The sequence below is a fragment of the Lissotriton helveticus genome, chromosome 7 (assembly GCF_964261635.1).
Source record: "Lissotriton helveticus chromosome 7, aLisHel1.1, whole genome shotgun sequence".
Lineage (NCBI taxonomy): Eukaryota > Metazoa > Chordata > Amphibia > Caudata > Salamandridae > Lissotriton > Lissotriton helveticus.
In genome coordinates this window covers 1,398,269,318-1,398,284,303 of record NC_136068.1, presented here as the reverse complement: position 1 = coordinate 1,398,284,303, position 14,986 = coordinate 1,398,269,318, and positions in this window count along the sequence as shown.

Here is a 14,986-nt window from a genome sequence, read left to right as displayed (position 1 = left end):
CCGCGCTCTATCACTAGGATAAGTGTGTCCATATGATTCAGGTCTTCTGGGAACATTGGTGGGTTTAACATTTTCTAGAACTTTTTTGTATCTTTAAGAGACCCTGCTCGGACTAGATCCTCCCAGGCCTCCTTGCTGAGTTCCCTTTGCCTCTTTTCAGTCACAGATTTGTGATTCTTCACCAGGATTTTTACTAGTTCTTTATCCCGAGGAGTAGTATGTAAAGCCCTTTTTAGTTCTTTGTGGGCTCTGGTGCATTTGTTGTCGAACCAGTGCACCGGTGGGTCTTTCTTAGAAGGAATCTATTTTGCCAAATCTAGGGAAATTACTTTAAAAAGTGCTTCAAAGTCCTGTACTACTTCTGTCAGGTTAGGATCCGGCTTCTGACAACTAACTATGATATCCCGATTACCAGAAATAATTTACTAATTGAATTTTTGCATATCTACCCTGTCCCATTTCAGCCTAATTCCCTTATTGGGGTAGCGCTGAATCGGTTGATCTTCCACTTTCCCTATCCTAGGTTTTATGTTGAGGTAGGCTATAGGTGGGTTATGATCACTCGAACAGTTTGGTGTAATTGTAAAATCTTGTGCAAGAGTAATGTATTGCTTGGTAATTAACACCCCCTGCAAAGATTGTGCAAAACAAGGTGTAATAACTGGCACAGGCATTCAGAGGAATTAGGTCATTTACAATGAGTATGGCATTTAAGGCCTCAACCAGGCCAGATTGATTAAAATGGCCCACAGGTTGCCCATCCTTGTATCCCATCCCGCAGACATGTTGGTTACTATATTCACAAAAAGTTCAATTAGAATCAACAACCCAGGCGTGGCTGGAGCGCCGATGGGAGAGGCGGCGTGAGCTGGTGGCTCCGTGCCCGATCCCTTAAGACATCCTGTTAAAACCTATACCAGGCTGCAAAATTAATGCTTCGAGTGTCGCAGCAGTAGGGGAAGAGAAACCCACCGACCTCGGGGCACCTGGAGCCTCCTGCACGACCCAGGCGCGAGTTGCGGCACTAGAGCGGCTCCATGAGAGACAGCAAGATGGCGTTGAAGAAAAGCAAGTAAAATTGTAGCAACTCGGAAGCCTCTAAGAAAGCCAGCGCGGGGGTACAATAAGAGCTCAAGGACCTGTAAGACGCACCCTGCTGCGACCGTGGAGGAGAAGGCAGGCGCGTTGAACCGAGCACCTCAACGCCCGGAGTATCCTACAGGCTGAAAGGAAAAGCCAAAATGGCGGCCGGGGGGCTGTCCGACCCTTGAGGTGCGGGATGGTGAAGACGCGGGCCAGGGCCATGCCATCAACGGGCTGAGCAGGAGAGCAAGTACAGCAGAGCAGAATCTACGAGCGCTGACAAGGAGACGGAGAGCCGGTAAGCGGAGGAGCGCCTGGGGGGCCAGCCAATACAGCGCGGAGATCGCAGGCCTGGAAAGAGGACAACCGAGTGGCCCAGGGTTCCTGAGTGACAAGGCGACGGAGAAAAGACGAGCGCAGACCAACGCGCTGGAAGGGGAGACGAACCGCCAGCTGCAGTGCCCGACAGCAGAGCCCGGGTAATTGTGGTGAAGTGTGCCTGGACCCTGTACTGCGGAGGTGGGAGCGGGAGACAGGTACACAACACCGCATGAGCGAGGGCAGGGGAGCGAGGACAACCGCAACAGGCTGAGGGACCGGACCCAGAAAGACACGAGGAAGGGGCACCGAGGGGGCTGAGAGCGGATCCTGGACACAATACGATTGAGGGGGAAAAGAGAACACCCCAGGGCCCATGAACTACATGAAGGGCAAATTAAAGCAATTAGTGGAGGACAGAGTCTCTGGAAGCGGGAAGAAAGAGCCCGGTGGCATGTTGTAAGAAGCGAGCGCTGATGAGGGCCGAGCAGGGAGCACTGCCGTTTGGGTCAAGAGAACGCCTGAGGAGCGGACACTGTACAGACTGAGACCTGAGCTGCACACGGACGCACAGCTAGACGGGTGAGGCAACAGGGCCCGTGATAATAGGCGATAGCGGGAACAGGAGATAACGGGCGGTAGGGGCCTTACAGGAATTGACTGCAGGACTTCCGCGCTGCGGTGGTGAGATACCCAGTGACCACACCATCAAAGATTGGAGTCTGTGTGACACCCACGGTTGCAACCTTAAGAGATATTGCTCATACGAACAGGGTGATTAATAATAACCATGAGATTAGACTAAGCAGCGCGAATCAGTGAGCCCTTGAGCAACGCGGCATAGCTATAAAGAACAGAGTGACGACCGGTTGAGGGATATGAAACCGAAAAACAGGAAGGAAGAGGCTGCGGGGCAGGACGACACTCGTGGAGCAGAGCGAGGGTCCGAGGAAGCGATGTCGGAAACAGGGCTACGTCAACATCTTGATAAGATCCTAGAAGCCATTGCGGCAACGAAAGAAGCCTTACAGCAGGACATTGCGCAGGTTGCAACTGGGCTAGGGCTCCTGCGTGCAGACCACTCGAAGCTGGTGGATAGAGTGAAAGCGAACGAAATGGCCCTTCAAGACCTGACGCCGGCCCATGGAGCTGTGGAGCTCAAACTAGGGAATGCTCTGGAACGTATAGCGACATTGGAAAAGAGGGCAGAAGATTCCGAAAGTAGAAACCGACGCAACAACATTCGCGTAGTGGGCCTGCCAGAGAAAACAGAAGGAGCCGATATGATTGCTTACTTGGAGAACTGGCTCAAAACAGAGGTTGCTCCGGAGGGACTGTCTTCCTACTTCACGGATGAGAGAGCGCATAGGCTCCCAGCTCGGCAGCCGCTGCCTGGCCGTCCACCTAGACCGGTGGTGGCCAAGTTACTCCACAATAAAGATAGAGATATACTGATTCAAAGAGCAGGTACAGCGGGGCCCTTCACAGTAGGAAATAGTAAAGTCACAATATTTCCAGATTACAGGCAGGAGATTCAGAGACGCAGGGCTTCTTATCTGGCAGTTAAGAGAGAGCTCAGAGAGGAAGGGATCCAGTACTCATTGATCTTCCCGGCAAAGTTAAGAGTTATTGTAGATGGCACGACGCAGTTCTTTTTTACACCTGAAGAAGCATGGACATGGCTTGAAACGTACAGAGCAGGCACAGATCATAAAGGCCAACAACACTCCGAACTGCCTAAAACATCCCAGATGCGTAAATCCCAACGGATACGGAAAATAAACAAGAGCCTGCGGAAACAGCAGTTAACTCAAATAGCAGCGGACAGACAAGGGGCATTGGCGGCGACGGCAGAGATACCTGGATCGCAGAGGACTGAGTCTACGGTGGGTACAGAATCAGAGGAAGACAAGATGAGATCAGACACTGAATTCTTAGAAACGGATAGAAGTAGGGGTCCGGCGGTTGCGCCCAGAACGGCGGAAGGCATGCTGGATGAATAGCCTACCCGAGCGAACTCTAGCAGCTAACAAACCAACTTGGACTGGTTAAGCATGTAATTGCGCCTGGGGGCGGCAGAGGGTAGGGCATATGCAGCAAGTTACAAATATGGGATCACGGGTGGCGGGCCAGGAGCGAGTGCTGCTGCCTATCGGAACCGAGTTACCCATCAATTGCCCTTAAGGCAACCTGTAGTGGCTACTACAGGATATAGTTGAGTGAATTGTTGTAAAGTTTGGATGGGGGCTGATAGCTTGATATTAGGTCCTGTTCTGGGAGGTGGGATGAGGGTGTTGAATGGGGTGTTGATGCATGGGGGGGTAACGGTGGTGTGGGCGTACATAACACGAGAAGTATGGAGCTGAGAGGTAAACACAATGGGAGCATTACCTGAACTGCAATGTATCACATGGAACGTAAGGGGTTTCAATACAATGACAAGGCGCCACAAGGTTCATGTGTATCTAGTGAGGAGGGGAATCCAAATAGCTCTACTACAAGAGACACATCTTACCAGAGCAGAGGGTCAGGCGCTGCAGCATAGGTGGAGGGGACAAGTTTTTAGTTCAGCATACTCGGCATTCGCTAGGGGAGTGCTAATCTGGGTGAGAGCGGGTGTCCCTTTCCAGGCCACGAGACACGTTTTAGATCCAGAGGGCAGATATGTAGTGGTGGAAGGAAGGCTATACGGTAGGGACATCGTACTATGTAGTATATATGCCCCAAATGTAGACCAGGTACGCTTTTTGGATCGACTATCGGGAGCACTGGCGCATTATTTGGCTGGTCCTGCAATAGTGGGAGGTGATTTTAATGCAATAACGGACATAGAATTGGACAGGTCACATCCTCCGCTAGGCAACTACCCAGTTCGGAGATTAGCCAAAAGCAGATCAGACTGGCAGGACAGATGGGGGTTAATAGATACATGGCGCAAGCAACATCCCCGAGACAGAGATTACTCATTCTTTTCGTCAATACATGAGCTTCATGTCAGGATAGACACTATTCTATGCTCTCACTCGATTGCCTATGTGGCTGCACACTCTGAGTACCTCACAAGGACTATATCTGATCACAACCTGCAGTTACTGTCGATTAATTGGCTGCGTGCGCGGTCCACGATCCCTACGTGGCAGCTCCGCCCGGAAACACTGGAAGACCAAGTCTTTCGTACAGAAATAAAAGAGGGCATTGAACATTACTTTGAGGAAAATCAGGGAACGGCTTCTACCAGAGCAGTTGAATGGGACGCCTTTAAGGTCGTCATAAGGGGGCTATGTATCAGTAAATATTCAGGAGCCAGGAAGGTGGTGCTTAATGATGTGACGAAAGCAGAGGATAAACTGAGGGAAATGGAAAGGCGACGGCCGGAGCAGCCGACGCTACAAGAGCAGCTACTAGAAGCCAAAGAAATGGTAGCGGTTGAAGTTGAGCGGGTGCGAAGCTTTGACCTTAAGGGCTATGTGGCGAGAGTACATGCAGAAGGGGATAAAGTAGGAACACTGTTGGCACGGCTAGCGAACCCAGTATCGAAGAGTGCACGATTATGAGAATAGAAACTGACACAGGAGTTATGGTTTATTCACAGGCAGAGATGCTTTCTCGGTTTTTAAATTACTATCAATCTCTGTACAAGAGTGCGCTGGAGGCAGAGGGTATGGACATAGAGGAGTATCTGGCAGAGATCCCGCTCCCACAGTTAGAAGTAGAGCAGGCAAAGCTACTAGAGCAGGGCATAACACTAGCTGAGATCCGGAGTGCAATTAAACACATGGCCCGGAATAAAACACCGGGAGTAGATGGTCTACCCATGGAATTCTACGCACAATACATAGACATTTTGGCACCCCGCTTATTGGAGGTCTACACAGAGGCTGGGGAGCTAGGCCACCAGCCAGTGTCAATGCGAGAGGCGCTGATTATCCCTCAACTAAAACCAGGGCGGGCGGATGCAGATGTGGCCTCTTACAGGCCATTATCCATGCTGACAGTGGACTATAAGATTCTGAGTCGGATATTGGCGACCCGACTCCTGCCACACATGACTACGCTGGTGCATGCAGACCAAGCGGGGTTCATCCCAACTAGGAACACTGCTTCGAACATACGAAGATTATTACGGGTTATTGTATGAGGTCCAACACGACTCGCGATCACCAGAGGTCCTTTCTGTAGACATAGAGAAGGCGTTTGACAGCCTGGAGTGGGCATTCCTACACAGGGCACTGGAACGGTTCGGACTGGGCGAACGATTTGGAAACTGGACGAGAGTATTGTACTCCTCGGCGATGGCCAGGGTACCACTAGGGGAGGTAATATCCACCCAATACCCAGTTCTGAGGGGGACCAGGCAGGGATGTTAATTATCTCCACTGCTATTTGCACTGGCAATAGATCCCCTCACGGTCCGAGCACGCTCAGGACAAATTGGCGCCGCGGCCAGGGCGACTGACGCTGGAAGCTGGGGACCACGGTTCGATCCCATGCTCCGGCGGCAGGTCAGCCCAGCACCATGTGACTCTGGGCAATAGCTCGCTTAATCTTCCCGACGGCCCCCCAGCGCCTAGAGACCCTTACGGGTGATTGTGCGCTTTACAAATGTGGACTTTACTTTACTTTACTTTACCAGGGGTTGAGGTTCAATGGCATACCGCAGTATATATCTTTGTATGCGTATTATTTGCTCCTCTTCTTGGAGAACACTGAGGAAGCATTGCAAAGAGCAATATCTTTGCTCTCACAATATGGGGAGATATCAGGCCTTAAGGTAAATTGGCGTAAGACGTGCCTCTTCCCGATCCGGCCTTGTTTGAATCCACCGATATTAGTTGGAGAGATCACATGGGAACTGACGTGCCTCACCTATTTAGGGGTTAAGATCTATCATGACAACGTAGACTTGCTGGAGGCGAATGTAGGGCGCTGTATAAAGGCCCTGAAGGGATGTATGGCGTTCTGGTCAACACTCCCTCTATCGGTGGTGGGAAGAGTAGCTTTGCTCAAAATAGTGGCTTTACCCAGATTGCTTTAATATTTCCGTACCATACCAATTTGGATACCACCACGAATATTCAAAGAACTAATGTCTCTGACCATAAGCTTTCTGTGGGGTAACAGGAGAAGGCAAGTAGGGCTGACTACTTTGATGAGACCTAAGCCGGAGGGCGGAATGGCTGTTCCCGATTTTGAGCTCTATTATTTGGCGGCGGAGCTGCAGGTTCTAACACAAGGTATTGCAGTGGAATTAAGGGGACCTGAAAATAGGCGAGGAAAGGGGATACAACGTCATGTGCTCTCTTACATAGTCCTACAGCAGAAACTTGACCTGAGGGACCTAACAATGGAAGAGAGGACGCTGAGGCTCTGCTGGAATAGGAGCCAACGTAAAGCCGGGCTAGCCCATCCATATGCACCAAAGATTCCGCTGGGAATGCTGACGGCACTTCCGCATGGAGGGGACTGGACTCCCCTATTGGAATGGGAACAACTGTGAATCCAAATGGTGGGGGACTTGTACATGGATGGGGAGCTGGAGCCTTTTCAGGCGCTATAAGAAATGTATGGTCTCCCTGAAGGTAGCTTCCTGATTCATGCAGCGGTGACAGCGGCAATCCGGAAGCACTGGAGAGGGAGGCAGGCGGAGCCAGTGACTACGATGGCCTGCCAATATGTCGTAATGGCAGCGGGAACCATTAAAGCGGTCAAATGCCTCCAATCTAGGATGCTGCATGAAGGATTGCGACCGTTAACAGATCTGAAATTAAAATGGGAAGCGAGTATAGGCCGACCAATACCAGATGCAACATGGGACCACATTCTTAAAAGAGCATGGAATGGGAGCAGGAATGCGCGGTTCCAGCAGGTACAATTCTTTATACTACATCGAGCTTACCTGACCCGGGGAAAGATTAGGAAATATTTCCAGGTCCAGGATGCGGCATGCCCTAGATACTTAGAGAGGGATGTGGAACTGGAACATATGCTATGGCACTGCCCGACTATGGGGAGTTATTGGGCAGAAGTAGGGGAATTCTTGTATGCAGTCACAGATAAACAGCTAAACTACGACATGGCAACTTGCTTGCTGCACTGGTTCCCACACACAGCTAAAACTAAAATAACTAGCACGTTTATTGATCTAGGGCTATTGTTAGCTAAGCAAGAAATAACTTGGCATTGGAAATCGAGGGAAGGACCGTCAAGCAAGCGCTGGAGCTCAGAGTTCTGTAAGTGGGCAAGTAGTGAGAGTGTAGTCAGGTTCCAACAAGCTAAACGAGATGGCAAGAGCTTGGGAAGCACCGGTCCAGGTTTTGCTGGAACCACAATCGAAGGAGGGAGATGAATAAGTAATAATCGTGCATGTGATCATCAAAAAGTGAACAATGATGTGAATAACTTTCTGTACAGCTGATACTGTGATGAGTTATGGGAACCTGAACGTGCCCACACCAAGGGGGGAGGGATTTGAGGGGCGAGTTGGGAGTTAAACAGGGGGGACATATTTGATGGATATGGATGATGTGATAACTGTTTTACATTGTATGGTGGAAAAAAACCAATAAAATATGTTTAAAAAAAAAAATAGAATCACCAACCCATAAAATACACATCGGCTGTCTCGTTGCTGTGACTTTACTAATCTCGTCTTGTAGGTTCTCTACTACCTGGCAGCTGCCATTATCAAAGATGTTATAGTAGAATTCACCTGGAGTAAATCATTCGGGCGCAAGTTTGAGATCACAAGTAGTTGATACCAGGGGGAGGAAAACGATTTTGACTTTTACAGACACCATTGGCTTTTCCCGATGTAGAGGAGATTGCCGGGACACAAAAAGAATGGAATCTATTCATGAAAAAGCGACCAGGTTTCTTGTAGACAATTTAAGTCCTCTTTTATTATACAGTTAATTAGAACAAATTAGGTCAAAACTGAAGACTCAGCGTAGCCAATCCTCGTTACTCAGCTTTGAGTGGATTCCCGCTATATTTCAAGACAATACCTGAACGGGGTTATAATACTTTCCGGATTTACCTGCCCCTTCACTTCATCATCAAAGACGCAGGGAGATAAGATGGGGGCAGGTGCCACTTTCCCATCCGCCCGCTGAGTTTGTTTAATGTGGGGTGTTTGTTAGTAAATCGATCATGCCTACTTGGCCCTGCTCTCCTTCCAAAGTTGCTGGTACTTAATGTTAATCTATATCTGTTAAAACCTGATAAAACATCATAGCAGTTTGCATGTGCAATACACTCCAAGGGTTGAAAGCTATTCTGTATATTCTCAGCCGCTGATTACGCTGATTAAAACTAGGGCCTGGTGGGGAAGGATAGTAAAAAACCTAAGGGAAATGCCCTTATGTTACCAGAATCCGATGTCACATTGCTCAAGCGTGTTAACAAAAAGTGTATACACCTGGGGTATTTAAAATTTAGGACCTCCACAGATTTTGATGTGTGTCCTATCCATCTGACTCTACGTGCCATAATAAAGTTTTCAATGATATTGTAGGGACAACCTGATTTCCGAATGCACCAATGTGCTGATTTATTATTTCGACTTTGACAGTCTTCATATTGATCTACAGGCAATAATGGGTCAACAAATTGATGGCACTCTGGCACCGAAGGGCGATGTCAGCAGGCAATGGTTGCTGGGGAGTGAAGTCCTCCTCCTCCCCAGCACAGTGCAACACACCCAGGGTTAAAGGGACAAGACAAGGGTCCTGTGCTGCGGGATGCCTTCAACAAACCTATGGCAGGAAAGTTAAATCCTCCTCCTCCCCAGCCCATGCAACACTCCCAGGGCACAGTGCGAGAGGGGCCCACTGGGAACACCTATAAGTTGCACCTGGCTCTAGCCAGGCTGCTTCTGCAGAGACCCCTGGGTCCAGGGCCGGCGCTAGGCATGGGCAGCGTGGGCAGCTGCCCAGGGCCTTGCACTCAGCCCGCATGCATGGGGCCCCGCACTGATGCATGTCCTGTTGTTTCCCTGTCGAAGCACTAAAAGAAACGTGTTTCATGGTCCATGGTAGGGCTCCCCTCCCCTGGGCTCTCAGGGATGGAGTCTGGAGGCCTAGAAGAGGGAGACACTTTCTCTTGTCCCAATTGCAAGGAGACCATTCAGAGACACTGCGGGACGCCCATTGTCCAGCATTTTAGTGCCCCCGCAGTTTTATCTTTTAGCCCACAAGCAATTTCACACCTATTGGGTTGAAGGTGTGAGAATTGCTTGTGGCCTGAAAGTTAAAACTCTGGGGGCGCTAAAATGCTGGACTATGGGCCTCCCGCAGTGTCTCTGAATTGTCTCCTTGCAAGGGGTCACTTATGTAAATTAGATGGGCCTTGCAAATTCCCTTTTGGCCCAGGGCACCGCAAATCCTAGAACCGGCCCTGGCTGGGTCACACACACTGCGGCGGCTGACTACAACCGCTGCACTCGCTCAGCTCACTCACTCCAAAGAGGACTCTCCCCACAGGACAGCGCGCTCAGGCTCCAGCTCAACCTCAGCCCACTTCCCAATGTCCTCAGCAGTTTTCCAGTGGTTCGACTTGGGGGGCCTTGGGGGCTTCGGCGGCTCTGAGCTCTGAGTTCCATCTGACTCCGCCCACATAGGAACCGGACATGACGTTATGCTTGCTATGATATGCATTAGGCACCATTTACGGTAGAATTATAACAAAGTGAAATAATCCAGCACGTTTTATAGGGGTAGCACAAGCACTGTACTACTGTTTAGCAGGAGTGAGGTACACAGAGTTCTACAGCCAGAAAACATAGCGTCTTGAAAAAAGTTAAAAATCTGAGCTGGCCATGCTGAAAAGCAGATTTGCTGCAAATACCATTCATAACAAATAAAAAAAACTCCTTTGGTTAAAAAAAGGACTTTTGAGATTCGTTGCCATTCATATTGCAAATCCAAGCAATCCTCTTTTCCTTGTACATGGTGATAGAAATATACATTTGAGTCAGAGGAAATGATTAAGATATTTTTGCACCGGAGGGTTTTAATGTTATAGAAGAAAGCGTGCTTTGTATAAATAACAAATGGAAGTGTACAGCAGGGAATCAATATGTTTTTGAACACCTACAAAAAAAGAGATTCAATTTTCAAGAAAACGCACTTACAAATACACAGTAGTTTTATTGCTAATAAATGAAAATTAAAATGAAATTGTCAGGAACTCTGGCAAGGACTGATGAAATGGTAGTCAAACTAAACAGAATATCGGTTACAGAGCCGCCCAACATCACACAGGTGAAAAGGGAAAAATTGATCCAAAGGCAAGTTTGGCACAAGAGAACAAGAAAGTTAAAGGTCAGAAAAAACTGGTACTCATGGCAATCTGGCATTAAGACTAACTAAAACCCAGGATGGCATGCAAGACATACATATTACAACATCAACACTAAAGGAATGTAGGGTAAAGAACTTGAGAGCTCCATATGGTAAGACAACATTTTAGTAAGTTCCTTCCCAGAATTGCTGTTACAAATACTGACTGCGAAGAATCATATATGGTTATGGGAGAGGTGTGGCGCCACGGCCAGGGCGACTGATGCTGGAATCTGGGGATCACGGTTCGAATCCCTGTGCCGGCGGCAGATTAGCCCAGCACCATGTGACTCTGGGCAATAGCTTGCTTAATCTTCCTGACGGCCCCCAGTGCCTGGAGACCCTTATGGGTGATTGTTTGCGCTTTACAAATGTGGATTATGATTATTAAGTAACTCAAAGTCAATACTCACAATGGACAAGAGCACCACATAGGTTGTCAGCTGTGTTCATGAATCCTGGTGATCACACAGGAACACTCAAGGGAGTAACAGCAAGGGAGTAGATCTAAATACACAACCACGATAGACAAGGAACTACCAGGGAGGAGTGCTTAACAGAAAAGAAAGACAAACACAGGGCACATTCGGCAGAAAGCAAGTAACAAACCACCCAATGGACCTGGAAGCTAAGACAGTAGAAACCAGAAAGCAGCAAATGAGTAACTGGAAAAAGGTAATTACAGAAGGAGTAAAAGTTCAAGGATCAAAGGTGCTCCAAATATTGAGTGCTGGTTCAGAAATCAAGAAAGCCAGTGCTAGTTCAAGGAGCAAGTATTTAGATACAGCTCAACAATCTGGATTTTTCAGAAAACAAGAATTTACTAAAGTTCAGGAACTAAGGAAACAAGGGGGTCAGTCAAACCGGAATATTGCTGCAATAAACAATGCTGGCCTGAAGGAAACTGGGACTTAACAGAACTCACTGTGATCACAGACCTCAGGTGTAACAAGGTTGGCACCTACAAGCCATAGGTGTGATGACTTATTCCACCCATCAATGGCCTAGAGGGGTAGAGATGAAGCGGTGAGCAGGGGATGCTAGGTGTTTGAGTTTTAACAAGAGCACACTGGTGCCGTCAAAAACCGGCATTGATTGGGAATGAACTGGAATTGCCAAATAACGTCCAAGAGCCTGGAAATTAGTATGTGGGTATAGTAGAGGGTCAAGTTCGTATTTGAACACTGGAAAGTTAAAGCCATCTGGTGGCGGGCACAAGAGTACAGGGAGCAAATTGTGACAGAAGTTTCACATTGAATACATTCTTTGAAGTCTGGAAGGGAAATAGTCATAACAGGCCTTATGTAGAAAACATTTGGTGATTATTTCAAGAAGAGGGCTGCTTATGAATGTTTTAAATAAACAAGACATGGTTGTGCTGCTGAATCAAATTCAATGGAAGAAGTCAATAATATAATTAATTATTTAATTTTCAGATTTATATAAAAATTTGGGCCCAAATGGAAGAAAGTATTCTCAAATTATTTGAATGTATGAGGTTACAATTTGTCACCAGAAACGAAAAAATCAATGTTAATTTGCTGTTTAGGGGCAGAGGGACAATAAACTGTTTAATCGTGACAGAGAAAGTGAAGATGAGAGGCCTTCACAAACTATGAATGAATTTGAGGTTGCGATAAAGAAATTAGATATTCATTTCCTTCCCAAGGCACCAATTATATTAAAGCACCACTATTTTGGTAAAAGTAAACAAGCAAAACAATCTATTGCATATTTTGTCACTGCTTTACATAACTTAGCTTCTTTTTCTACTTTTGGGGACAGCACCGAAGAAAGTATAAGATATAAACTCATGTTAGAATGTAAGTGTGATAAAATAAGAGAAGTACTCGGGACTAAGAATGATCCAAAGCTGGCGTGGCCAGCGGCATGCGAGGCTAGACGTGTCTCCCGGGAGCTCCCGGCCGACGTCTACAAATCCGGCGAAAATTGGCACCATCGTGGCCGGACACTGTCACACCGGTTGTAGGAGGTGGTCTGGAGGAGTTTGAGGGGTCCGGCGTGCAGTCCAGTCCCCGTTTGAACGAGCGGCGCCGCATTTCACGAGGCACCTCGGATGGCAGTGAGAGCGTCGGACAAAATGGCGGCGCTGTGAACGGTCAGTGGGAAGGACAAGCACCTGACCGGGCTATTCCGACAGGCGGGGGAGAGAGCGGAGCAGCGGTTCAGCGGACCAGCCACACCGGGAGGACCACGTTCACCCCTGTGCCGGCCGACGGTCCGGGTGGTAACCGACCCCGCGGGAAGAGGAAGGAGCTCCGGTGGTGACCCTGCCCCACGGTGGTGGGCTGTACGGGGGCCGGGTCCGGACGGTATCCGGGTGCGGCGCTCTAGTTGGGGTGGCGAGACTGTCACCGGGCGGCTGGAGCAGTGCACCGGAGGGACGGCGGACTGTACCGGGCTGCGAGTTACACTTACGCAAGATGGCGGCCGCAGTCTCCCGCTGACGAGTGAAGGGGAACACGGAGGCGCCGGCGAAGAGAGCGAGTGGTTCCCTGCACGAAGACGATATAGCGACGGCCCGGAGGAGGTACGGGGAGCAGCCAGGACAGCGAGGTAGTGTGTGAGGCGGCTCGGTACACCGTGACCTTTACCAAGATGGCGGCCATGTAAGGGCAATCTTGCAGCTCCTAAAGACCGCGCTACGCCGGAGGAGCGGAGAGGCTGTGAGGCGGTGGGATTGAGATCCGGCGGGCTGACTGAGAAGTTGGTTGTTCCCACCCCCACACCCCTCCCCCGGTACATGAGAGGTGGTCTGGACACGAGGGAAGCAGCAGTACACAGTCCGACCACATAACGGAGAGTTCTGCCGCCGGCAGTCTGAACAGCGGGGGGGAGTGACCACGGAGGTGCGGGAGAGGCACTGCTGCGCCGCCCGCTGACAAGGGGGGGAGAAGCACATCGACGCCTCTGATTCAAGGACCCCAACCCAGCCAGGGCACCTAAGTGGCTGGAGCGAGAGGCCAGGTGGCGGCGAGAGCCCGGGTGGGGCTTAGCAATACGGAGAGGACGGGAACGGAATACACGGCGAAGATACCCCCCGGGGCAGTCATCCAGGGCCGGGCACGGTGGTGGCAATCCGTGAGAAGGCTGCGGACCTACGGCGGACGGAATCCGGCACTTGGGGAGCGCGGTGAGGCGGACTACGCGGGTGTGGCCGCGAAAGGCAGACCTACACACGCCATCGCGGCAGCCTCACGACCGCAGCGACCATGGTGAAGAAGGACCACCTCCAGCCCAAGCCGCCCAAGCAAGGCACACTGGACACCTTTACGGCACCGAAAGCATCCAAAGACAACGCGGGTGCTACGGCGGAGGGAGCCACCGACACGGACAGGTTACTAGCGGCGATTCAGGCGTCAAGATCAGACATTCAGGATTCCCGAGCAGCCCTGGAGGTTAAAATTGGGGAGGTGGGCTCCGAGGTCACGCTCCTGCGACAGGATTTCAAGAACCTTTCCGCCAGAGTGACGGAGACTGAAACACGCATTGGTGGGGCCGAAGACTCGATCACGACGCTCAAGAGGGATATGGCGGAGCTTCAGGCGTCGCACAGACAACTTCTGTGGAAGGTGGACGACGCGGAAAATAGGGCCAGGCGCAATAACCTCCGATTCGTGGGTTTCAGAGAAGGAATCGAGGGGAGTAATATGGCGTCGTTCCTACATACATGGATCATGGACACTTTCACAGGGGCCCGCTTCTCCTCTTGCTTCGTGATCGAAAGGGCACACAGGGCGCTCCTTGCTAAACCCCCGGAGGGTGCCAGACCCAGGCCGGTGATCGCCCGCTTCCTAAACTTTGCTGACAGAGACTTAATATTGCGTGAGGCAAGGAAGAAGGGTACCATCAGAGTGGAAAACACGAACATAATGATCTTCCCAGATTATAGCCAGGAAGTTCAGAGGCAGAGGCGCTCCTTCGAATCGGTGAAAATCAAACTGAGATCAATGAACATTACATACATGTTGCTCTTCCCGGCGAAGCTCAAGGTACTGTACAAAGATAAATCACACTTCTTCACACACCCTGATGATGCATGGCAGTGGTTGGAGGAAAGACCGATTCTCAATAGTCGAGAAACAGTTGGGAGAGAGGAACTGGCGAAAGTAGCACAAGAGAAGGCACGGTGGGGCTCCCCGCAACGGCAGAGGAGGAGATCCAGAAGATTGTACTCGAGGTACACAGGGACCCCGTATCAGCCACGCTCATCGGCGGGTACCAGG